Raw genomic sequence first — 26,802 nt, forward strand, 5'->3', positions numbered from 1 at the left:
TGTAAATCTATAATCTATTCCTGGATAAGTAGGTTATGCATCCCATGTCACAAGACTGCTTGTAGGAAGCCTCATTTATATAATTTTTTCAGCCCCTTCCCTATTACCTCAGGACTGCCCTCAAGTTTCCAGTTTGTGCAAAAGCAGTCAGTCACGCCTTTAGAGGACATAGTCAAAAGTGAGGGGTACAGGAGGTGGAGCTTACCCAAAATGACGGTCTGAGGTATCTACGGAGACGTCGTCGTCCTTGTGGTGAAGGTTTCCTTATGTGATATGGTGAAGAGGAAGTCAAAAATACGGGTGTTTCCAGTTGAGGCAGCGGCACCATTTGGCCCAATGGATGTCTTCCTTGATTGCGGCTCACAAATCCCACAACCAGAGATTGCCATGGCTGGAGAGAGCGTGCAAGCTGAGACGCGGGACTTCTCCTTCGAGGCTGCCACCTTATTTCCGGATGAGCGGAGTTCGCCTAGCTGCACCATTGCGATGGAGGAGTCGGTTCCCGACGTGCCGGCTCAGGATGCCCTCTTGCTGTCCTCTCTGAGTGGGAGGACTGACTCTGGAAGGGGGAAGGAGGAGTTTTCAAGATCTCAGCAAGTGGTGATGAGATCACAGCAAGCTCAAGCAGCTTCTTCAAGCACTTTGGAGGCTACAGGTACTCTGGGAGCCCAAGAAGTCTCTTTGATAACTGAGGTGGTTACTGGTACTGTGAGAACTGCAGGGAATTTTGGAACTGAGATTGTTCCCTTACAAAGGCCCAAGGTAATTACTATGGAATCCATATGGGAGGCCATATCAAATATGCAAACTTCACTGGGGAACCAAATTCAACATTTATCCCCACGCTGTAGTACTGTTCTCTCAGAAAATTTGGAACTTAAAAAACTTTAAATTCGGCAGATCAGGCAGAGGAGCCATCTTGCAGCCGTTGCTGCTTGAGGACAGCCCTCGCGACCCCGGACCAACCCGACGGGACATCTCGTCGCAGCGGCTGCCTGCCCTGCTTTAGCCAGCCGCGCCGACGCTGCTCTTGCTGCTGGGCCGGGCGTGCGAGCTTGCTCCGCCCCCAGCCCCTGCCGGGAAACTTTAAATTCGGCGGATCATGCAGAGGAGCCATCTTGCAGCCGTTGCTGCTTGAGGACAGCCCTCGCGACCCCGGACCAACCCGACGGGACATCTCGTCACAGCGGCTGCCTGCCCTGCTTTAGCCAGCCACGCCGACGCTGCTCTTGCTGCTGGGCCGGGCGTGCGAGCTTGCTCCACCCCCCAGCCCCTGCCGGGAAACTTTAAATTCGGCGGATCAGGCAGAGGAGCCATCTTGCAGCCGTTGCTGCTTGAGGACAGCCCTCGCGACCCCGGACCAACCCGAAGGGACATCTCATCGTAGAGGCTGCCTGCCCTGCTTTAGCCAGCCACGCCGACGCTGCTCTTGCTGCTGGGCCGGGCGTGCGAGCTTGCTCCGCCCCCCAGCCCCTGCCGGAAAACTTTAAATTCGATGGCTCAACGACGCAGCCGTTCGGCGCACCGGCTAAGGCGCACGGCAAAGGCGCGTGCGCCTTAGCTCGCGCCTTTGCGAAGCGGCTGAGTGAAGCACAAACAATCCAACTTATAATTCAACCGCAAGAACTGATTCTTTAAGACTTCACAACAAACGAGGAAACCTCCTACAGACAACAAATTAACCGCCTCAATCTAGACCAACATCATTAAGAGGTGTGGCTTGACTACCGCGGGGACCACAAACATGAAATAACTACTCCTCTTCACCCGCACTCGAAACTGATTAAAAAGTGCTTATTTTTGGAAAAAAAAAACAAAAACTTCGCGATTTCGCCAGAATATAACTTCATGAGTCCCTATGTCGCCTTCAAAATCGGCAAAAAACGAAACTGTTCCACCTGCGTCGATCGGAGGGAAGAAGCTGAAATCTGATCTGAACACGCCAGAGAAAATGGCGCCGAAGAACGATGAGGCTTCATTAGACCTGCTCCTGAAAGAAATAAGATCAAATCGGAGCATAATTCAGGAGCAGGTTGATGAAATCAAACTTTTAAGGGGTGAGATTGAGGCAATTAATTCCCAATTTGTGGATGTCTGACATCGTTTGGACGCCCTAGAGGAAAAAACATCTGTCATATCTTCACTACAAGAAACGGTAACTAAACATGACAAACTTATCACTACTTTACAAAGAAGCTTTGAAGACCTTTCTAATCGCAGCAGAAGATCCAATTTAAGGATCATTGGACTGCCTGAATCATCGGAAGGATCTGATATGGTATCCTTTCTTTCTACTTTCTTGCCTGCTACCCTGGGACTTGTCTTTTCACCTCCTCTAGAAATAGAGCGTGCTCACCGTGTGCCGTCTCACCTTTCTTCATATGCCTCCTCTCCCAGGCCCATAGTGGCTAAACTGCTCAGATTTCAGCAAGCGCTCCAAATTCTAACAGCGGCTAAATCTAAATCTCAAATGCTACACCAAGGCAGGAAGTTTTTCATTGTTCCAGATCTAGCTAAAACTACAGCATTAAAGAGAAAAGCATTTCTCTCCCACCGACAGGAACTTAAAAACATCAGAGCCAAATATGGTCTTATGTACCCAGCCAGGATGAAAGTAACTTACAATAATTGCACTACATCATACACTGATCCCGAGGAACTGGCTGCATTCCTGGATTCTTTGAAAATGCACTGACACGCTAAATTCTTGATATCTTGGTTTGCCTTTGTGTTTTCTTGTTATAACCTGTATGAATGTATATTTCATTGTTTTTAGTGAATAAGCACACCACTATTAAATTTCTTAAATTGAATGAGTGTGGAATTAAATAAGTTATTCCATATGAATTGTTTCTCCGTGCTCACAGGAGCACCCTTAAACTGTATTATCTTATACATAATAGTAAGGTCTCTCTATTTTCTGACATCGCAATATGCTGTCACTAATAATATACTTGCTCTTATTCTTATGCTTTCTTTCTTTCTTTCTCTTCCTTCTGGCAGTAGTGTCTACCTGATATCCTGGTTTTACTATTTGCTATTTCCTTATAAAGGTGATGCTTACTATGTCTTACCATCGTATACAATAGACTATGGCTGATTTACATATTATTTCTTTTAATGTGAATGGTTTGAACCATCCTATTAAAAGGAAGAAGATAGCTAATTATATATCAAATAAACATCCCGATGTGATCTATTTACAGGAAACCCATCTCCCACCTGCTGCCGCTTCTAAATTTGATTTGAAGGGATATTCCACTCATTTGTATTCCCCTGCGACTCAGAGGAAGAAAAATGGGATATCAATACTTTTCAATGATAAACTATCCCCTATTATTCACTTTGTTAAAACAGACTCCGATGGAAGGTGGTGTCTGGTACATGCTGCGTTGCACTCTGTGGATTTTATGTTCCTTAACATTTACGCTCCTGTTTTAGATCATCCGGATTTTTTCAAGGATCTTCAGCTGACATTAGTTGAATATGACGCTTGTTCTCTAATATTGGGCGGAGATTTTAATCAAATTCAAGATATCTATATAGATCGATCATCCTCTTGCAGACCCTCTTGCAGACCTTTTGCAGCTCTGCATGCTTTAAAAGAATCCTTTTCTCTTGAAGATCCATGGCGTTTACTGTATCCCAAAGGTAGAGAATATTCACACTTTTCACCACCACATAATACCTACTCGAGAATTGATTTCTTCCTTCTCTCCTCCTCTCTTATTCAAGACGTGACAAATACTTTCATACGCCCAATAACTCTTACAGACCATGCAGCTATTTCATTACATTTATCCATTTCTGCCCCATGTAAAGAATCTCCCTCTTGGCGACTTAACAATACTTTGCTTTGAGATGAGGCAATAGTGGAAAAAATCAAATCTTTTACTATGGAATTTTTTGAAATTAACACCAAAGATCCAGAAATTTGTCCTTCTATTGTTTGGGAAGCTTACAAAGCTTCTCTCAGAGGTGAACTGATCAAACTTGCTTCCTGGAAAAAAAAACAATCCATCCAAAAAGAAAAAGAACTGGAAACCTGTATTAAAAATTTAGAACTACAACATATGTCCACCCATTTACAAGATCCATCCATGTTCCAACGTATTCAAAACTTAAAATATGAATACAATACTCTAATCTCATGTACGGCCCGACGTGACATTTTCATTTCCAACTCTGGTCATTACATGGGAGATAATCTTATGGGTCGCCCTTTGGCTAGATATCTCAAAACTAAATCAAAACGCTTGCACATCTCAGCTGTTCAAGATTCATCAGGACAATTAGTTAGAACCAGATCTCTGATTTCTTCCCAATTTGAAAAGTTTTACACTACCCTATATCAATCTGAGTTTTCAGCCTCTGAAACGGATTTAGATTTGTTTCTATCCTCATTAGCTCATCCGACTATATCAGAATCTATTAAAGCAAAACTGGATGCTCCTATAACTACATCTGAGATTGAAAATGCTATAACCTCTCTACCCAATGGAAAAGCTCCGGGCCCTGATGGCTTTACTAATGAGTTTTTCAAATGCTTTCGAACCCTATTGACTCCTCAACTCCTTACATATTATGATTTCCTTCACTCCACTCCGGACAAGCAATTTAATTTCGCTGAGGCCACGATTGTAGTTATTCCCAAGCCAGACAAAGATGCTACTCTGGTTAAAAATTTTCGTCCTATCTCTCTTCTTAATTTGGACTACAAAATTATGGCTAAATTACTTGCACTAAGACTCACCACAGTGATCCCATCTCTTGTACATGGAGATCAAACGGGATTCATCAAATATAGATATATAGGGGATAATCTTTGTTTATTTCACCATATCAATGCTCACGCTAAATCAATGTCGGATCCTGTGATTGGTCTAGCCATTGATGCCGAGAAGGCCTTTGACCGAGTGGAATGGCCTTTCTTATTCCGAGTACTGAAATGGTACAACTTTGGTTCTTTCTTTACAGACTGGATAGAAACATTATACAGACAACCCACGGCTCGTATCCGGATTAACAACTCTCTCTCTAATAGATTTTCCCTCCATAGAGGTACCCGTCAAGGCTGTCCCCTTTCACCACTATTATTTGATTTAGCATTGGAACCTCTATTGGTAGCTATCCGACAATGTTCCCTAATTAAAAGGTATTCCCTCGTCCAGTCGAGAGATTAAACTAGCAGCTTACGCTGACGATGTTCTTCTCTTTCTCAAGGATCCTCTTGTCTCTTTACCTCATTTTATCCACATCGTCTCTCAATACTCTCAAATATCTGGATATTCTGTTAATTGGGAGAAATCGGAGATCTTTCCACTAAATGATCACATTTCCTTCTCAGATCTAGTTCATTTTCCTTTTCCATGGTCACAGGGAGCTGTAAAATATTTGGGGATTTTAATACATAAAAACCCATTACTTGTTCAGGATCTCAATATATCTAAAATCAAAAACTTGGTTTCAAGTACTACATCTCGTTGGTCCCCGCTTTATCTGTCCTGGTGTGGTAGAATAGCCTCCATTAAAATGACCTTAGCCCCACAAATTAATTATATTCTATCCATGCTTCCCCTTCTCTGCCATAAACCGCTCTTCCATTGGCTTAATATGAAAATTTCTGAATTTATTTGGAACAAGAAAAAACCTCGTATCGCTCTTGCCAAGCTGAAGGCCTCTAAAATTAAAGGTGGCTTAAATTTACCTGATTTTTATTATTATTACATCGCATCCTTAGCCAAATACGGAGCTCACTGGATTGTTGACACTTATCCACAAGATAAACCAGCATGGTTTGAAATGGAATGCTTTTTATGTGCACCACTACACATTTCTTGCTTCCTTACAGTGTCGATACCTAGACACTTGAGAAAGTATTCTTTGCTGAGTGCAACGCAACATGCTTTTCAACTATTAGACGCAGCGGTTGAGATCTCTGTTGCTGAAGGCCCACTCATGTCCCTTTGGAATAATTCTAAAATTCAAAATAAGGGTAGATCCCTTTCATGGAAGAAGTGGCAGCGGGCGGGTGTGTGGTTTGTTCATCAATTGATTTCCTCTACTTCATTTATCCCATTTGATACTTTTTGTTCTGTAAACTCACTCTCATCCTCTGTATATCCTCAATAGCTTATGCTTACTGGAATATTATCTAATGTGCAAATGCGCCCTGACTTTATGACCTCTCAACAAACTATTCGTCACTGGTCTACTTTGGCTTTACTGAAAGGTAAGGCGATATCTCTTTTTTATAGTATCTTAAGAGATCATACCTTCACCTTCACACCTCAATCCATGAACCATTGGGGCTCTATTCTAAAGACCACGCTTTCTGAAATAGATTGGGAACTCTTCTGGTCATCTACAAATCGTCCTCTATTATCCTCAAGAGTTTCGCAATCGATGTTCTTTGTTATGTGGAATGCAGTATGGACTCCATTTCGAATGTGGAAAGCGAAACTGAAACAAGATCCTACCTGTTGGAACTGTTTGAAAGAGCCTGGAACTCTTGATCACATGCTTCTTCACTGCACTATGGTTCATTCCTTTTGGATTCGTATCTGGGACACCATAAAATCTATTACCAAATGTTCAGAAGCTATTTCCATAGATATTATAATCCTTCGTTCTCAACACCCTTGTTTTGCATTATCTAACTGTCCTCCTAAACTTATTGACACCATGTTTGTGACAGCTCTTATGCACATTTTGAAAAATTGGAAGTCACCCGCACTATTAGACTACACCTTCTGGTGGAACTCCTTGAGCATGTACCACAAATTTGAATCATATGCATATGAAAAGAATATGATATCCTGTTATTCTACAAATTTGATGCAAAATAAATCACCTTGGTCATTCTTAGATTCATATGTTCATTCTGCCTTGTAGACACTTTTGCCTCTCTCTCTTTTTCTCTCTCTCTTTCTTCATCTCTCTTTTTTCTTTTTACTTCATCCTCTTTGCTTCTCTATCCTCTCTATTTCTTTTCTTAGCAGTTTCAAATACTCTGAATTCTTCTTACTAATCTATTATATGCAAATGACTGCAATTATGATTTCTTTTGTTCTAAATCACTATTTCTTATTCAATTTTTATGTATTTGAACTGCTTTCTGTATATTACTTATAATATTCAATAAAATTATTGAACTCAAAAAAAAAAATAAAGTATCAAGTCTGGAGAATAAAACTTGTGACATTGAGACCAAAATAAAAACATTGGAAGTACAAGCTCTGACTTGGGTCAAGGACAGTGCTAGTTTGCACTTTAAACAGGAAATGTTAGAAAACTCTGTTAGGAAATGTAATCTCCGGATTATTAATTTTCCGAAAGTTCAACCTATAACTGCCCTAGCTATGTTTAAAAGATATTTGTCTGAAATTATGAAGGTACCAGAAACCTCGTAACTACCTCTCTCAAAAATATATTACCTGCCAACGAGAGCTAAATCTCAAATTCCAAATCCAAACCAGCAGAATTTATTTGCGGATAGTTTGAATTTGACACAATTTCTTGAGAGGTCCGATACTGAGATTCAGGTCCCTGTTACATTAATAGTACAGTTTGCAATTGATTCAGATAGGGATTGGATGCTTAAGATGTTTTTTAAGCATAAAGATGTTCCATTTTTTGACTAATATAATAAGAATGTACCCTGATGTATCGCGTTCGACCCAGAGAAGAAGAAAGCAGTTTCTTATATTGAGACCTCAGGCTGTACAGTTAGGGGCAACCTTTGTCCTAAGATATCCCATGACATTTGGAGGTAATAGATATGTGTTTTATGATCCACAGCAGTTATCTAAGTTTATTTCTGATAGAGAGACTTCATGAGCTTCTCTGTTCTCAAGCTAGCTCAAAAAGAATTGTTTATGAGCAGTCAGATCACCTCTTTAGTTTGCCTGATACTTAGTTTCTTGGTTGCCTTATTTCAGTTTTTTCTTCAGTTTCGTCTCCAAAATTGTGGACTAACAATACATTGCTATCCTTTAAGCAATTTGGAATGTTACTTTAATTTAAGTTTACATAGTATGTTTTCCTTTATTGACTTGTAATTATTGTCAATTGTTAAAATTATTGTTGTTATGTGTTTTATATGATAATGGAATATTTGGGAAGGAGGGTTGGGGTAGGGGAGGGGATAAAAATTTATGAAATGTGTTAATGATTGTTTATAAGTGATGTATTTATTGTTTATGTGAATAAATATATTTTAATACTTAATGTAATCTTGAAAATGAATAAAGAATTTAAAAATAAAATTGTTAAAATTATAAATAAAGTTTTAAAAAAAAGTGAGGGCTACAGAGAAACTCACAAACAAATAAGTCTAATCTGGTCATAACATAAAATATCATAACATATATAAATCAACAGAAACAAGTTATTAAACAATATAAACCTGAAATAAACTGTGCTATAAGGAGAGACAGCCTTCACAACAGAGGGGGGTGCTACAGCTAGGGACCCCTACAACAAAGTACATAAAATATTTGAATGGTACTCTTAGATAGGCTGATCAATAAACCATGTCCAGTTCACCAGTATTTATTAAGGCAGACAATCGGCGAATCAGGAACTCCCAGGGTGGGTTCCAGGAATAGATTGCAAATTTATAAAAAGGAAGCTTAACAAAGGTAATAATCTAAGCTTTCGTTCTTGTACAATTCTGCTCTATTCTTGGACAAGTGGGACATAACAGAGCAGTCCCATAGAGTGGAACTGATGAGCCTGCTGCCAAAATGGAAGAACCAAAAGCAGCATCTTGCTTGGCCACCACATCGATCCTGTAAAACTTGGTTAAAGTATGCAAAGAGGACCAGGTAGCAGCTCTGCAAATCTCAAAGAGATCGCCGATGACGCTGCCCAAGAAAAGGAAATGCCTCTAGTAGAATGAGCCTGCACAGAAAGAGAGGGCTTTTTACCGGCTGTGAGGTAAGCAGATAAAATAGCCATATGGAATCATCTTAAAATGGTGGCTTTCAAAGTTGGCCTGCTCTTACAGGCAGAACCTACCAGTACGAACAGGTGGTCGGAAACCCGAAACTCCTTCGCGACCTCGAAGTATAACAACAAAAGCCTGTGCACATCCAGAGGGAACAAAGGCATGAAGTCAGACTTGCTGGTTGATGTAGAAGCTCGAGACTACCTTTGGAAGAAAGGAAGGAACAGTGCGCATTAACATGCTGGAATCTGGAATCATAAGAAAGGATCATGGCAGGATAAAGCCTGAAGCACGGAAACCCTGCAGGCTGAAGTAATGGCCACTAAGAAAACTGCCTTGCCAGTGAGATCCATTAAGGATGCCCACTCCTAGGCGAGTGATCGCAGAACAAGATTGGGATTCCATGTCAAACAGGGTAGTCGAAGCAGGGGCTGAAGTCTCCACGTGCCCCACAGAAACCAGACATCGTCTGGATGAGTGGCCAAAGAGCTTCTCAGAGGCTTAGGACCCAAACAAGAGAGACCAGAGATCTGAACTTTCAGGGAGCTGACAGCCAGCCCTTTTTCTAGACCATCTAGAACAGTGATGGCTATCCTTTTTGAGCCCGAGTGCCCAAACTGCCGCACAAAACCAAAGAATTTCCTCAAAGTGCCAGCACATCAATTAAACCTTAATAACAAGATTTTAGTATCTAAAAACTCTTTATTACATTACATTACATTAGTGATTTTTATTCCGCTTGTACCTTGCGGTTCAAAGCGGATTACATAAGAAGAGAACTGGACATTTCCAGGATGGTACATGACAATAGAGAATACAGTTTGAGGATTGAGACTTAATGACAGAATGATAGTAAAGACTTAATAACATCGGAAGATGTTTTGGACGGCAGTGTTTTGGTTTCTTGAGGGAAGGGGTGAGGGAGGTTATGTAGATTGTATATATTTTTTGAACAGCAGTGTTTTGATTTCTTTACGGAATGTCTTGAGGTCTGATGTTGTGGTTAACAATTTGGTGATGGAAGGTTCGAGTTTTGCAGCATGTGTTGCCAGGAGGCTATCATAAAGCTTTTTGCGGTGAGTACCCTTGAGTGGTGGGTATGTGAATGATGTCAGTGTTCTTCTTGTTCTGGTTGGAAGGTTACGGTTTAGGCGGTCATTTAGGTAGGTGGGTGCAGTACCGTTAATTACTTTGAAGAGTAGACAGTATAGTTTGAATTGAATTCTGGCTCGAATCGGTAGCCAGTGTGAGTCTAGGTAGGCATTGGTGATGTGGTCAAATTTTCCGAGTGAGTAAATTAGTCTAAGGGCTGTGTTCTGAACGGTTTGAAGTTTTTTGATCATGTTTGTGGGGCATGGGAGATAAAGGATATTGCAGTAGTCCACGAGACCTAGTACCAGGGATTGTACAATTATCCTGTAGTGTTCTTTGTCAAAGAATTTCCTTATTTTTCTTAAGTTGCGCATTGTGAAGAATGCTTTTTGGGTAGTTTTGTTGATCTGGGTCTGCATAGTGCAGCATCTGTCTATCAGCACTCCCAAGATTCTGAGTGAGGTCTGGATTGGGTATTTGGTTGCTTTAATTTCTAGGTCTGTTATGGATGGGTTTTTGTCCGTTTCTAGCATTAGGAATTTGGTTTTGTCCGAGTTTAGTTTCAGTTTGTGGTTTGTCATCCATTTTTCTACTTCATCCAGAATTATTTCCAGGTGTCCTGTTGAGGTGTGATCTTGGATTTCAAAAGGGAGGATAATAGTTATGTCATCTGCGTAGCTGAATGATGTTACATTTAGGTTGTCTAGAGTGGTGCCGAGGGAGGAGATGAAGAGATTGAATAGAATGGGCGATAGTGGTGACCCCTGCCTGAACTATGTAACATCATTTTTAAAGGTTGGAATCTTTGTATTGTCAGAGAATCAATTTGATTCACAATCCTTTGGTTTTCATTTCAATTTATTGGCAATTTATAATGTTTTAATGATTTCATTCATGGGCCGAATACACACATACTTTTCTCTGTCACCGCACTCTTTGACCAAAAGATTTGTAAGCCTGCAACCACGTCAAGGTAGACTCTTTCAGCAGCTCCCCTCCCTCCCCCTTACCTTTGTGGCCAAGTCAAAATGATCTACCAACAATAAGATTTAAAAAACACAAAGCACGCTGTACGCAGAGAAAATGTTAATTATCATTTATATTCCGCGGGTTTTCAAAGAGGTCAAGGCAGATGACTTTATGCAATGTCACCTCAGTAACAACTATACAAAAATAGACAAATATTCCCCCTCCCTTTTTACTAAACCGCGATAGCGGTTTTTAGCGCAGGGACCTGCGCTGAATGCCCCTGCTCTTGAAGCTCATAGGCTCCCTGCGCTAAAAAACGCTATTGCGGTTTAGTAAAAGGGGGCCATAGTGCAAAATATAGACAGCATATATAAATTCTCAAAACGGAAACATTTTGATCACTAAATTGAAAATAAAATCATTTTCCTACCTTTGGTAATTTCATCAGTCTCTGGTTGCACTTTATTCTTCTGACTGTGCATCCAATATTTCTTCCCTTTTTTCAGCCTCCTGTATACTTTCTCTCCTCCAGACCTCATTCCCTCCCCAAACTTTTTCTTTGTTTCACCCTGCCCCTTCTTTCTTTTTCTCTCTCTCCATACCCCCTTTCATTCTGTATATCTGTCTTTCTCTCTCTCTCCGTGCCCCATTTTTCTTTGTTTCACCCAGCCCTCTTTCTTTTTTTTTTTTTTTGGCTCCCTGTCCCCCCCTTTCTTTCTTTCTCCTTGCCCTCCCCTATGCCACCACCATTGGGAAAATGCTGCCACCGCCACTGGGGAAAAGGCTGCCACTGCCGCTATCGGGAACAGGCCGGCGCCGAGTTCGCCCTGCTTCTCTTCCCCTCGGGGCCGACCAACTCTCGCCACTCGACGTCAATTCTAACATCGGAGAGGACGTTCTGGGCCAGCCAGGCAGCGATTGGCTGGCCCAGAACGTCCTCTCCGACATCAGAATTGACGCGGGTGGCGAGAGTTGGTCGGCCCCACAGGGAAAAGCAGGGAGAACTTGGCACCGGCCTGTTCCCAATGGCGGCGGTGGCACTCAAGTGGTTAAAGAGACGCAGTTTGCCAGCCTAGGGAGAACACTGGAGGGTGGCCAGCTGTGCACCCCCTTGGGGCGTAAAACAGGGGCAGACCGCCCCCACTCCCACCTTGGTATGCCACTGTCTGTACCTCACTCCCTCCCTATGACCAAAAATTATTTCTTCTATTCCCCGTGTACACAACCATCTCTTTCCCTCCCTTCCTCTCTCCCAAGTCCTTGCCTTCTGTGTCCAAAAACACATTCCCTCCCCCACCTCAGCATCTCTTTCCCTCCCTTCCTCTCTCCCAAGTCCATGCCTTGTGTCCAAAAACACATTCCCTCCCCCACCTCAGCATCTATTTCCCTCCCTTCCTCTCTCCCAAGTCCATGCCTTGTATCCAAAAACCCATTCCCTCCCCCACCTCAGCATCTATTTCCCTCCCTTCCTCTCTCCCAAGTCCATGCCTTCTGTGTCCAAAAACCCATTCCCTCCCCCACCTCAGCATCTCTTTCCCTCCCTTCCTCTCTCCCAAGTCCATGCCTTCTGTGTGCAAAAACCAATTCCCTCCCCCACCTCAGCATATCTTTCCCTCCTTTCCTCTCTCCCAAGTTCATGCTTTCTGTGTCCAAAAACCCATTCCATCCCCCACCTCAGCATCTCTTTCCCTCCCTTCCTCTCTCCCAAGTTCATGCTTTCTGTGTCCAAAAACCCATTCCATCCCCCACCTCAGCATCTCTTTCCCTCCCTTCCTCTCTCCCAAGTTCATGCCTTCTGTGTCCAAAAACCCATTCCCTCCCCCACCTCAGCATCTCTTTCCCTCCCTTCCTCTCTCCCAAGTCCATGCCTTCTGTGTGCAAAAACCCATTCCCTCCCCCACCTCAGCATCTCTTTCCCTCCTTTCCTCTCTCCCAAGTTCATGCTTTCTGTGTCCAAAAACCCATTCCCTCCCCCACCTCAGCATCTCTTTCCCTCCCTTCCTTTCTCCCAAGTTCATGTCTTGTGTCCAAAACGCACTCCCTCCCCCTTTTGTCTCCCAGCCCATCTTATCAACTTTCTCAGCAAAATGTAGCTCGAGCCGCGTAGGCTTGTCTTCTATTTCCTGCCTGTCCCGCCGCGCACACATAGCCGATCGGAAATCTTCCCCGACGTCAGCGCTGCAAAAACCCATTCCCTCCCCCACCTCAGCATCTCTTTCCCTCTTTTCCTCTCTCCCAAGTTCATGCTTTCTGTGTCCAAAAACCCATTCCATCCTCCACCTCAGCATCTCTTTCCCTCCCTTCCTCTCTCCCAAGTCCATGCCTTCTGTGTCCAAAAACCCATTCCCTCCCCCACCTCAGCATCTCTTTCCCTCCCTTCCTTTCTCCCAAGTTCATGTCTTGTGTCCAAAACGCACTCCCTCCCCCTTTTGTCTCCCAGCCCATCTTATCAACTTTCTCAGCAAAATGTAGCTCGAGCCGCGTAGGCTTGTCTTCTATTTCCTGCCTGTCCCGCCGCGCACACATAGCCGATCGGAAATCTTCCCCGACGTCAGCGCTGACGTCGGGGAAGATTTCCGATCGGCTGTGTGAGCGGCAGGGCAGTCGGAGTAGAAGACGAGCCTCGCGGCTCGAGTTATATTTAACCCCGCGGGTCCCCCATCGTCCCCGTTCAGCTCTCTCTCCTGTGCACCCCCTGGTAGTACTGCCCTGATGGCGGCCCTGCGCGTGCCAGCTGCAAGGCCTTCGCGTGCCACAGGTTCGCCATCGCTGATCTAGAAGGACCACAAGTATCCAAGGTACTGATGGCACCGACGGATCCTTGTACTTCTGGATGCACCATGCTTAAAAACATGTCCAAGTCTTCACATAGGTCGCCACAGTTGACTTCTTTTTGCTGCACAAAAGCATAGCTATCACGCCTTAAGAATAACCTCTGCAGCTCAATAGCCAGACCATAAGCCCAAAGCGGTACGGATCCTGGAGCGCAATCGAACCCTGCTTAAAAAGACAAGGATGGCAGAGAAGCCAGAGCCCTTGATCCAGCTGCAGCCGAACAAGGTTGGCATACCATGGTCACCTTGGTCAGTAAGGCGCCATGAGAACCACCCAACCTCTGTGCACCATAATCCATCTCAACAGATGGCCTATCATCGACCATGGAGAGAAGATATAAAGATGACCCTCCATCGGCAAGGGCTGTACCAGCACATCCAGGTCTTCGCTTCCTGGCTCGTGATGGCGGCTGAACAATCAAACCACCTTCTTGTTGACTGCCGAAGCCATGAGGTTGAACAAACCTACTATTTCACTATGCACCTGAATTCTCTCTAGGACAGGGACCAATCTCCAGGATCCAGTCTTGACGATTGAGATAATCCGCCTGGATATTGTCCACCCCTGCTACATGCTCTGCTGAAATCACTACGAGATGATTTTCTGCCCATCAAAAGAGAAGCATAGCAACATAATAGATGAAGGCATATAAAAACCCGAATGGTCCATCCAGTCTGTCCAATCTGATTCAATTTAAATTTTTTTTCTTCTTCATAGCTATTTCTGGGCAAGAATCCAAAGCTCTGCCCAGTACGGTGCTTAGGTTCCAACTACTGAAGTCCAGCAAAGCTCACTTCAGCCCATGTATACCATCCCAGCTATTGAAGCCCTCCTCATCTCATCCTTCACCAAACGGCCATATACAGACACAGACCGTGCAAGTCTGCCCAGTACTGGCCTTAGTTCATCAATATTTACTATTATTTTCTGATTCTAGATCCTCTGTGTTCATCCCACGCTTTTTTGAATTCTGTCACCGTTTTCCTCTCCACCACCTCTCTCGGGAGAGTATTCCAGGCATCCACCACCCACCACCCTCTCCGTAAAGAAGAATTTCCTTACATTGCTTTTGAGTCTACCACCTCTCAACCTCAAATTATGTCCTCTGGTTTTTATCATTTTCCTTTCTATGGAAAATATTTTGTTCTACATTAATACCTTTCAAGTACTTGAACATCTGAATCATATCTCCCCCCCTGTCCCTCCTTTCCTCTAGGGTATACACTCCTCATATGTCTTTTGAAGCAAACCTCCTATCATTTTCATCGCCCTCCTCTTCCTATGTCCTACGGTCTCCAAAACTGAACACAATACTCCAACTGGGGCCTCACCAACAGGGGCATCAACACCTTCATTCTTCTACTGGTTACGCCTCTTTATACAGCCCAGCATCCCTCTGGCAGCAGCCACTGCTTTGTCACACTGTTTCTTCACCTTTAGATCTTCAGACACTATCACCCCAGGGTCCCTCTCCCCATCCATGCTTATCAGCCTCTCACCTCCCAGAACATACGGTTCCTTCCGATTATTAATCCCCAAATGCATTACTCTGCATTTCTTTGCATTGAATTTTAGTTGCCAGATATTAGACTATTCCACTAACTTTTGCAGATCCTTTTTCATGTTTTCCACTCCCTCCTCGGTGTCTACTCTGTTACAAATCTTGGTATCATCCGCAAAAAGACAAACCTTTCCTTCTATTTGCAAAAAGGGGAACCTTTCCTTCTATCCCTTCAGCAATGTCCTTGCGCAATGTCCTTGGTGTGCCCCTGGTGATTGACATAAGCCACAGCTTATGTAGCTGTCTAAGAAGACCTGCACCATCTGATTTCGGAGAGGATGCTTGAGTGTAGAAGAGCCAGTCAAATCACCTGAAGCTTCAGGCAATTGATTGACCATTTTCTCTCGGAGGGGGACCACCATCTTGAATAAAGAGAACTCTAACCGAACAGGCTGGCATTTGTCATCAGCATCACCAATTCGGAGATCCAGAGGGGAAGACCCCGGGATAAAGATGGAGGATGCAACCACTAGGCTAGATTTCTCAGAGCCTCCGCTGTCCAAGAGAGCCAGGCATGCAACAGATCTTGCTGTGGATTCCAACGTTAAAAAAGCACGTCCTGAAGACGGCAGATGGGTCCTTGCCCAAGGGACTACATCTTTGATTGCAACTATGGATCCCAAAACCTGCCAGGCTGTCATAATCAAAGTCTCAAGAAAGACCCGTATCAGATGGAGCAGCTTCTTCTGGCGCGAAACGGACAGAAACACCTTGTTCTGTCCTGTGGAGAAGCGAACACCCAGGTATTCCAAGTCCTGCATTGGTTCTAGGTCGCTCATTCAAAAGTTGATCACCAAGCCCAGGAGTTGAAGCAGCTGAACAACCTGTTGAACCGCCTGACACCCCTCAGACTCTAACTGAGCTGTGATGAGCCAATCGTCCGGGTATGGGTGGATCTGAATTCCGAGTTTTCGCAGATGTGCTGCCACTACCACTATCACCTTGGTGAAGGTCCTGAGTGCTGTTGCCAACTTGAAGGGCAAGGCTGCAAACTGGAACTGCTGCTGCAGAACATGAAACCTCAGATATTTCCTGTGCTGTGGAAATGATGGGGATATGATGATAGGCCTCCGTCAAGTCCAGAGAAGTTAGAAATTCCCCCGGAGCCACCAAGGCGATCACTGATAGCATTGTTTCCATCCTGAAACAGGGTACTTTGTGGGCCGAATTGACCGCTTTGTGTTTCAGAATCGGTCTGCAGTCCTGTGAGCCTCTCTTTGGGATAATGAAGTATATCGAGCATCTACCTGAGCCCGAGTTGTGTTCTGGAATGGGTTCTATAGCAGCAATACCCAGCAACCTATGGACTGTTGCATCCACCTGTACTGCCTTTTCTGGTCTCTCAGTCAGGAAGTCCAGAAATAGCTCTGATAGGGGATGATAAAACTCAAGTTTGTAGCCATCCTGAAGAATATCCAAGACCCAGTGGTTGAAGGTGATGGCCAACCATTCTTCCAGAAAGGACACCCTCCGATCTTCGGAGGAACAGTCGGGGGGCTGGTGTCAGAGCTGTTTCTTAGGGGTAGAAGCCAAGTGGCTCCTCAACAACTCTGGGTGCAAGGAACCACCAAACTGCTGTTTGGCTGACTGAATAGATCACTGCCCTGAGAGGCCTCCATAGTACTGATGAAATTGTCTGAAGGGATTAATACTAGAATGCCCTGGACCTCGAGAGGACCAGGAACTACTGTCTGGCAAGGACTTGGGGTTACGGTCTTGCACACTAGCCATGAGGTCATCTAGACCTTTTCTGAACAGCAACTGACCTCTGAAAGGTAATTTACTCAGTGTTGCCTTAGATGATGAGTCATTGGATGATTGCCGGATCCACAACATCCTACACACTGAAATGGAGTACACCAACAGCTTGCACACCACTTGGAAGAGATAATTCAAAGCATCTGCCACATAATCCACACCTAAAATTAAAATGGGAAGATTTTGAATCACTACAGTGTCAGGATCATGGAATGGTTTGGAATTTATTTATTTATTTAGCTTTCTATCCTGTCCTCCCAGAAGCTCAGAATGGGTTACAATAAAACATTCATAATTAGAGAATGACACAGGGAAAAAATCTGTCCCCGTCACTGCACCGTCCCCGGCCCACCATCCTCTGCACCGACCCGTCACCGCCGTTCCCTTCACCGCCCCGTCACCGTCACCCCTTTCACTGCCCCGTCACCGCCACTGCCATCCAATTCACCGCCCCGTCACCGTCCCCGCAGCATCCATATAAGCCTCAGTACTGCAAAACACCATGAAGACAGAAGAGAATCCTGCCACCACTACTACTACTACTGCACTGAGAATCTGTTTCAGTGCCTCTGCCCTGTAGTAAAAACAGAACATAAAATAAATCAATTGACTTGTCCTCCCTTGCAATGACGTGTCCCCCATGTTCACCTATAGCTCGAATCAGATCATTTGTGCACACTAAAAATGCAGGTGGATTTGGAACGTGAGCGCAGGCAGGCAGCGATACAAAAACAGCAGATACCCGACCAATTGCAGTGTTCCGCCATCTCCCTCCATCCATCTATCTCACCTTAGATGTAGAGTATGCCGGCTTTCTTTTTCGCCCAGCTGCATGTGCGGGTGCTCATTTGTTCAATATTCACCTCTGATGCAACCGGAAACAGGAAGTTGTAAGAAAGGAGAAGATTGATCAACTTGAGCAGCCGCGCAAGCGCGGCTTTTTGAACGCGTGCGGCTGGGCGAAAAAGAAAGCCGGCATACTCTACAACAGTATTTTTCAACCTTTTTACACCCGTGAACCGGCAGAAATAAAAGAATTATTTTGTGGACCGGCAAACTACTAGGACTAAAATTTTAAAACCCTGTTTCCGCCCCATCTCCGCAAGCTCGGTCACCTCAGTAACTATAGAAAAATAGACAAATATAGTGCAAAATATAGTCAGCAGATATAACTTCTCAAAACTGACACATTTTGATCACTAAATTGAAAATAAAATCATTTTTCCTACCTTTGCTGTCTGGTGATTGATTTCATGAGTCTCTGGTTGCGTTTCCTTCTGTTTGTGTATCCTTTCTTTCATTTCTTTCTGCACTCAGGCCCAAGAATTGTCCCTTTCTATTCCCTCCCTCTTTCCTTCCTATGTCCTTAGTGTCCCCAGTGCCTCCTTCCCATGTCCTTAGTGCCCCTTCCTGTCTTTAGTGCCCCCAGTGCCTCCTCCCCATGTCTTTAGTGCCCCAGTGCTTTCTTCCCATGTCCTTAGTGCCCCTTCCTGTCTTTAGTGCCCCCAGTGCCTCCTTCCCATGTTCTTAGTGCCCCTTCCTGTCTTTAGTGCCCCCAGTGCCTCCTTCCCATGTTCTTAGTGCCCCTTCCTGTCTTTAGTGCCCCCAGTGCCTCCTCCCCATGTCTTTAGTGCCCCAGTGCCTCCTTCCATCAAAGAGAAGAAAAAAGCATTCATCTCTTACAAACAGTCAGGGACACAGGACTCTAGAGTACAATATCTGGCCAAGTCAAGAGCCGTCAAAGCAGCAGTTAGGGAGGCCAAATTCCGCATGGAGGAGTCTCTAGCAAAGAACATCCAGAAAGGGGATAAATCTTTCTTCAGATATATCAGTGACAGAAATAAGAACTCGGGCGGGATAGTACGTCTCAGAAAACCAGATGGAGACTATGTGGAGACGGACTCGGATAAAGCCCAACTGTTAAATAAATACTTCTGCTCAGTCTTCACCCGCGAAACGCCGGGAATCGGCCCTCAGCTACAAACAAGGGTTAAATCAGTTGACTCATTTAGTAATTTCAAGTTTACACCCAGCAGCGTCTACTGCGAGCTGTCAAAAATCAAGGTCAACAAGGCAATGGGGCCTGACAACCTACACCCTAGGGTGCTCAGGGAGTTGGGTGATGTCTTGGCGGAACCGCTATCCGCGCTCTTCAATCTCTCCCTTAGTACAGGTAACGTCCCGATGGACTGGAAGACGGCTAACGTCATTCCACTCCACAAGAAAGGCTCCAGGATGGAGATGGCAAATTACAGACCAGTGAACCTCACATCAATAGTGAGCAAACTAATGGAAACTCTAATCAAACGCCAATTGGATAGGATCATGAACGAGGAGAATCTACAGGATCCCCGCCAACATGGATTTACTAAAGGGAGATCCTGCCAATCCAACCTGATCAGCTTCTTTGACTGGGTGACGAGGAAGCTGGATGCTGGCGAGTCCCTGGACATCGTCTACCTGGATTTCAGCAAAGCATTTGACAGCGTACCTCACCGTAGGTTGCTGAGCAAGATGAGTTCTTTAGGATTGGGTGACACATTGACCAAATGGGTTGGAAACTGGCTTGGAGGTAGGCTTCAGAGGGTAGTGGTGAATGGCACCCCCTCCGAAATGTCAGAGGTGATAAGTGGAGTGCCACAGGGCTCCGTCCTGGGCCCGATCTTGTTCAACATCTATATAAGAGACTTGACAGAAGGGCTCCGAGGTAAAATAACATTATTCGCCAATGATGCCAAACTAAGCAATGTAGTGAGCAAAAGCACAACAGACAAAAATTCAATGGCAGACGATATGATGCATGACCTACTTCTACTGGAGCGCTGGTCTAGGTCCTGGCAACTCAGTTTCAATGCCAAAAAATGCAAAGTCATGCATCTGGGGAGCCGAAATCCATGCAAGGTTTACACCCTAAATGGCGATATCCTGACAAGAACTGAAGCAGAAAGAGACTTAGGGGTGATTGTCAGGGAAGACATGAAATCTGCAAACCAAGTGGAGCAAGCTTCATCCAAAGCAAGGCAAATCATAGGTTGCATACGCAGGAGTTTCGTCAGCCGTAAACCGGAAGTCATTATGCCACTGTATAGATCCATGGTGAGACCGCACCTGGAGTACTGTGTGCAATTCTGGAGGCCGCATTACCGCAAGGATGTGCTGAGATTGGAATCGGTCCAGAGAATGGCCACCAGGATGGTCTCGGGACTCAAGGAGCTCCCATACGAGGAGCGGTTAGGGAAGTTGCAGCTCTACTCACTTGAGGAACGTAGAGAGAGGGGAGATATGATCGAGACATTCAAGTATCTCACGGGACGCATCAAGGTGGAGGAAGATATCTTCTTTTTCAAGGGTCCCGCGGCAACAAGGGGGCATCCGTGGAAAATCAGAGGCGGGAAACTGCACAGTGACACTAGGAAGTTCTTCTTCACTGAAAGGGTGGTTGATCGCTGGAATAGTCTTCCACTCCAGGTTATTGAGGCCTGCAGCGTGCCAGATTTTAAGGCCAGATGGGATAGACATGTGGGATCTATCCGCAAAAATAAATAAGGTGGGTCATTAGAGTGGGCAGATTTGATGGGCCGTGGCCCTTATCTGCCGTCTATTTCTATGTTTCTCATGTCCTTAGTGCCCCTTCCTGTCTTTTGTGCCCCCAGTGCCTCCTTCCCATGTCTTTAGTGCCCCTAGTGCCTCCTTCCTATGTCCCTCTCACTGCCTTCTACACTTTGTCCCACCCCCACCCCCGAATCCTGCCTGCCTACCTTTCTCCCTCCCTAGCCAAAGCCAGCCTGCTGCCTCCCTGCCGCTCAAAAAAAAAAAAAAAAAAGCCTCCTTCCTTTTCCCCTGCTCTTACCGCCATGCTCATGCTGCAGCTACTAAAGCCGACAGGAAGTCTTTCCGACTCAATTCTGAAGTCGGAGAGGACGTTCTGGGCCAGCCAGGTAGCGATTGGCTGGCCCAGAACGTCCTCTCCGACGTCAGAATTGACGTTGGAAAGACTTCCTGTTGGCTTTAGTAGCTGTAGTATGAGCATGGCAGTAAGAGCAGGGGAAAAGGAAGGAGGCTTTCTTTTTTTTTTTTGCGCGGACCGGAAGAAATTTAACCGGCGGTAAGGAGGAGGGAGGGAGATGGCGGGGACCGCGCGATCCTTGATTGCCTCACTGCGGGGACAAGTCCATTCACCGCTCCACGGGGCGGTGAATGGCCTTGTCCCCATCCCGCAGAGGCCAATATTTTTTCTTCCCCGTTTCGGCAGGCTATCCGCGGCTAAACGCGGCTAGCCGCGGGTAACCCGCCACCGCATCATTCTCTATTCATAATGTAAGATAAGGACACGAGTTGTTACAAATAGACAATACAAGGGGAGTCTGACTGCTTTCTGCATTTTAGCAGAAGAAGAAGGTCTTCACTGTCTTTCGCAATAACAGACAATGGACTTTTCCTCCAGGAAATTGTTCAAATCTTTCTTTAAACCAGCTACACTATCCGCTCTTACCACAACCTCTGGTAATGCGTTCCAGAGCTTAACTATTCTCTGAGTGAAAAAATATTTCCACCTATTGGTTTTAAAAGTATTTCCCTGTAACTTTAGGTAGGGTAGGAATGGCTATGGGGGGAAGGAGGAATTTAATGAGATGGTGGTCTGACCATGGGACCAGTGTGGTGGTACAGGTCAGTCCCTGGGGCTCTGTGGTTGGGTCTCTGTGTAGGAAAACTAAGTCTAGGTTGTTGCCTCCCGAGTGTGTAGGGGTGGAGACAGCTTGATGGAATCCTAAGTCTGTTAAGGATGATAAGAAGTGTAGGGGTGTTTCCTTGTTTACACCTGAAGGTTAGGCCTCTCTGACATCATAAAGCCTGAACCATTGTCTGTAAGAAATCATTCCAGCCTGAACCATCTTTTGCAAGAGGAGAAAAGAAGGAATCATCTTTGCTGCCTGCCAGGTGCATTTTGGACTTGTTTACAAGAACTCTGTGTTTCTCCAGTCAAGGACATCTGCCCGGCTCAGCTCCTGAGAAAGTTGTAGGAGGAATTAGCTTCCATGATCGGTATGTGTCTCTCTTATCTACTGAGGCACATCTCTGAAGGCTGGTACACGAAGATACAGAATTGCCACTAATTGGTGAGACTGTTAATTGGGATTGTTTCTGGATTGGCCCTGAGAGGTCATCTGACTAGAACCAGATAGAAGGTGAGGACTTATAATTAGTCGGTGCTAGGTTGCGAAGAAGCTCGAATCTTAGCGCTGTGCTCACTACACGCATACTTTCTATAATAATTAAGACCTGAAAAGTACCTCTTGTGATTAGCTCTCTTTCAGGGAGTGAAGTAACAGGACTTTTATCCAAACCTGGTTTTCATATCACTTAAGGAACTATTGCTGAAAGACTTTACAGCTCACTGCAGTAAATTACGGACTCTTACTGACCAGAAGGAATTCTACCACGTGCTATGCCAAGGGATGAAGCAGGAAACTACAGGCCGGTGAGCCTCACTTCAATTGTTGGAAAAATAATGGAAGTGTTGCTGAAAGAAAGGATAGTGTACTTCCTTGGAATCTAATGGGTTACAGGATCCGAGGCAACATTCATTTTCTCCGTTACTGCACCTCAGCTATGGAACGCCCTTCCAATTTATTTAAGGGAAGAGCAGAATCTTGAGAAATTCAAAAGTAACTTAAAAACATTTCTCTTTAAAGACGATTTTGATAATTAACGAAACTCACCGTAGCTCAGATTATTTTATTGTACTATAGTATACTGTTTTTTTTTTTGTTACTCATTTTGTATTTTCCCTTTTTTGTTCTACTTTTCTATAATGATTTTGTATTTCATCTCCCCCCCTTCCTTGTGTATATAAGTTTGTAATGGTAATTTTTTAATTTTGTATGTTATTATGTATTGTTCTGTCATGTATTGTTTCCCAGAAATTGTAATTTTAATTTGTTCATCGCTTTGAAATATGATTAAGCGATTAATCAAAACAATTATTAAACTTGAAACTTGGCTTTACAAAAGGTAAATCGTGCCAAACGAACCTGATTGAATTTTTTGATTGGGTGACGAGAGAGCTGGATCGAGGACATATGCTAGATGTAATTTACTTAGATTTCAGCAAAGCCTTTGATACAGTTCCTCATAGGAGGCTGTTGAACAAATTTGAAGGGCTGAAGTTAGGACCCAAAGTGGTGAACTGGGTTAGAAACTGGCTGTCGGACAGATGCCAGAGGGTGGTGATTAATGGAAGTCGCTCGGAGGAAGGAAAGGTGAGTAGTGGAGTCCCTCAGGGCTCGGTGCTGGGGCCAATCCTGTTCAATATGTTTGTGAGTGACATTGCTGAAGGGTTAGAAGGAAAAGTGTGCCTTTTTGCAGATGATACCAAGATTTGTAACAGAGTAGACACCGAAGAGGGAGTGGAAAATATGAAAAAGGATCTGCAAAAGTTAGAGGAATGGTCTAATGCCTGGCAACTAAAATTCAATGCAAAGAAATGCAGAGTAATGCATTTGGGGATTAATAATCGGAAGGAACCGTATATGCTAGGAGGAGAGAAGCTGATATGCACGGATGGGGAGAGGGACCTTGAGGTGATAATGTCCGAAGATCTAAAGGCGAAAAAACAGTGTGAAAAGGGAGTGGCTGCTGCCAGAAGGATGCTGGGCTGTATAAAGAGAGGCGTAGCCAGTAGAAGGAAGAAGATGTTGATGCCCCTGTACAGGTCATTGGTAAGGCCCCACTTGGAGTATTGTGTTCAGTTTTAGAGACCATATCTGGCGAAGGACGTAAGAAGACTTGAAGCGGTCCAGAGGAGGGCGACGAAAATGATAGGAGGCTTGCGCCAGAAGACGTATGAGGAGAGACTGGAAGCCCTGAATATATATATCCTAGAGGAAAGGAGAGACAGGGGAGATATGATTCAGACGTTCAAATACTTGAAGGGTATTAACGTAGAACATAATCTTTTCCAGAGAAAGGAAAATGGTAAAACCATAGGACATAATTTGAGGTTGAGGGGTAGTAGATTCAAAGGCAATGTTAGGAAATTCTACTTTACGGAGGGTAGTGGATGCTAGCTGATGTGGGGGGAGAGAATGTTACCTAGTGGAGCTATTGTTGGGGCTGTGTGGCAGTAGTGACTGAATGGCTTGGTCCCTTCAGTCCACATGAAGGGCCCTTTGGCATGGCCCTTCGGAGGGGCCTGCCTGATTCCTGCTCTTTAAACAAGAGCTCCGGTGATGTCAGGGGTGGGCAAGGCCTCTCTCCAGAAAGCGGCAGGACGGCAGGAAATCTCGATGGCTGCTAGGCTCCCTCTGCAATGGCAATGAGCAGGGCTCCTTTTGCAATGGAGGTGAGCTGGGCTTCTTTGGAGGTCCGGCGAATTAGGAAAGGCCTGCCTGGGTCCTGCTCTTTAAACAAGAGCTCGAGTGACGTCGAGGGTGGGCAGGGTCTCTCTACAGTGATGCGGCAAGGAGTCCTGATGGCTGCAGGGATCCCTCTGCAATGGCAGTGAGCTGGGCTCCTTCAGTGGTCCGGCAGATGAGAAGAGAGGCCTGCCTGGATTAGAATGACAATCTCTGGCCACAAATAAAGTAGCCGCTGCTTTGACTGCAGGGTCAAAGTGTCATTTGAGGACAAAATCAACCTTACAGTCCTGTGTGTCTTTCAGCACAAACTCCGCCCCCCTAATTAGGGAAAGAAGTCTAGGAATCCATTTTTGAGGACACAAAACGCTGATTAAAAGCATCCACAATAGGGTAGAACTTAGACATGGCTGTAGCAAATCTCAGAGGACCCTCCTGCGCCTCCCAGAGATCCGTGAACATCTTGACAATATCAGGAAAGGATGAAGACTGCAGCTTCATGCTACTCATAACAGACCATTCTGGTACAGCTGCCTGCTCAATCTCCAATTTCAACTCCTGGAGGAATTCAGAAATTAGACCGTCCAAAGCCGAGGGCTTGAAGAATCTCCGCTCCATGGAGTCCTCACCCAGAACCAGAACCTTTCCTGGATCCAGATCTTGGAGATACACAAGCAATGTGACATCCCCCGCAGTGGTAGCACCAGCCTGAGTAAATAATGGTATCGTCAAGTCATCTTGGTCAAGTTTCAATTTTCTTTATTTTTTATATACCATTTATCATACAGGTATCTAAACGGTTTACAATAATATGCTGGCGAAACATCCCTGGACAGCTTGGGGAGACTGGACTTAAGACCTGTGACTTCAGGGGGTGCATCCTTAGCCAACATGGATGCCAGAGGAAGTGCAGAGGGTGCCTTTTCTTGGCTAAATAAGAGGACCCCCCAAAATCAGCAAACTCTGTGACTCACAGACACCACAAAGACATGTGCTGCAATGCATTTCAATGGCAGCCAGCAATACACAGTGCAAGCATAGGGAGTTCATTACCTCCATGGAACCACAGCAACCTGCACTCTACCCCTTTGCGAACGAACCAAGAGAGAGATGGCTCCCAAACCTGGAGACCCGTTTCAATCTGCAGCCTGTCCAGAGGGTTTACTGCAGTTTCAGGCTTACAGAGCACCCTCCGGAGGCAGACAAAATTTAAAATGTCTGCGATCTCCCAAAGGATCACTTGCACAGAGTTGATCCGCAGCACGTGGGCAAACCCGTGAAAAAAAATCAAAAAAGGACTAGGAAGTGAAAACAAATCACGAGCAGAATTAACTGAGATGAAACCAAGCAGTGAAGCTGCAGGAACTAACTGAGCAAGACAGGAAGCTCCCAGGCAGGTAGCCCAAAGGGGAGGGATATCTTTTAGTTGCCCTGCAGCTGAAGCTAGTAGAGATACAAGATCCCATCTGTTCAGCTTCCAGAGAGATTGTACAAGAATAAGCCTGATATAGCATGTTAATAAATTCCAGGGAAAACCACTTGTCCAGGGCAGCAGGTGCCTCCTTGGACCTCTTTTTAGAACTTTTGGAGGATTTTTGTGTCTTAAGACACTAAATTCCAGGGACCAATTTCAACTTCTTAGGCTGGGTCGAGGGAACCTGGGCTGACTAAATCTTGCCCCCCTACTTTGCCACAGAACACGACTGCTCATTAGTCATCCACCGCAAACAGGGCATGAATCCGTAGTATCCTTCCCTGAGGAGTCCATCTGAGTTGTTTTCTTTCAAAAATGAAGCTTGTAGAGGCAAAAAATATCTTTAAATTTAAATCAGGAAAATCCAAGATGGCGCCACTGCAATTTTAGGATTTTAGGGGTGGGGCAGACTAGGACTAATTTAGAACCCCTCCCCCCAAAAAATTGCTGTAACAGGCTGTCAAGCCCTATACTCATTGTGTCATGCTGTGCTGAAAGCTGAAGTAAGAGAAGCTGAAATAGCTTACGGCAGTGGTCTCAAACTTGCGGCCTGGGGGCCACATGCAGCCCGCCAGGTACTATTTTGAGGCCCTTGGTATGTTTATCATAATCACAAAAGTAAAATAAAACAGTTTCTTGATCATATGTCTCTTTAGCTATAAATGACAATATTATTATTAAGATTTGGCCAAAAGGAAAGATTTATAAACTATGAAGAGTTTTACCTCATGCAAAATTGTCATTTCTTTAATGAGACATTAACTATTTTTTCTGAGGCCCTCCAAGTACCTACAAATCCAAAATTTGG

General features: G+C 44.8%; 1 protein-coding gene across 7 annotated transcripts in view; it reads right to left on the reverse strand.

The window, feature by feature from the left end:
- The window catches only part of RBM26 (RNA binding motif protein 26), a 946,655-nt gene that overhangs the window by 363,475 nt on the left and 556,378 nt on the right, over window positions 1-26,802 (reverse strand). The window lies entirely within an intron of this gene.

This window comes from Geotrypetes seraphini, chromosome 6 (genome assembly GCF_902459505.1).
Source record: "Geotrypetes seraphini chromosome 6, aGeoSer1.1, whole genome shotgun sequence".
Lineage (NCBI taxonomy): Eukaryota > Metazoa > Chordata > Amphibia > Gymnophiona > Dermophiidae > Geotrypetes > Geotrypetes seraphini.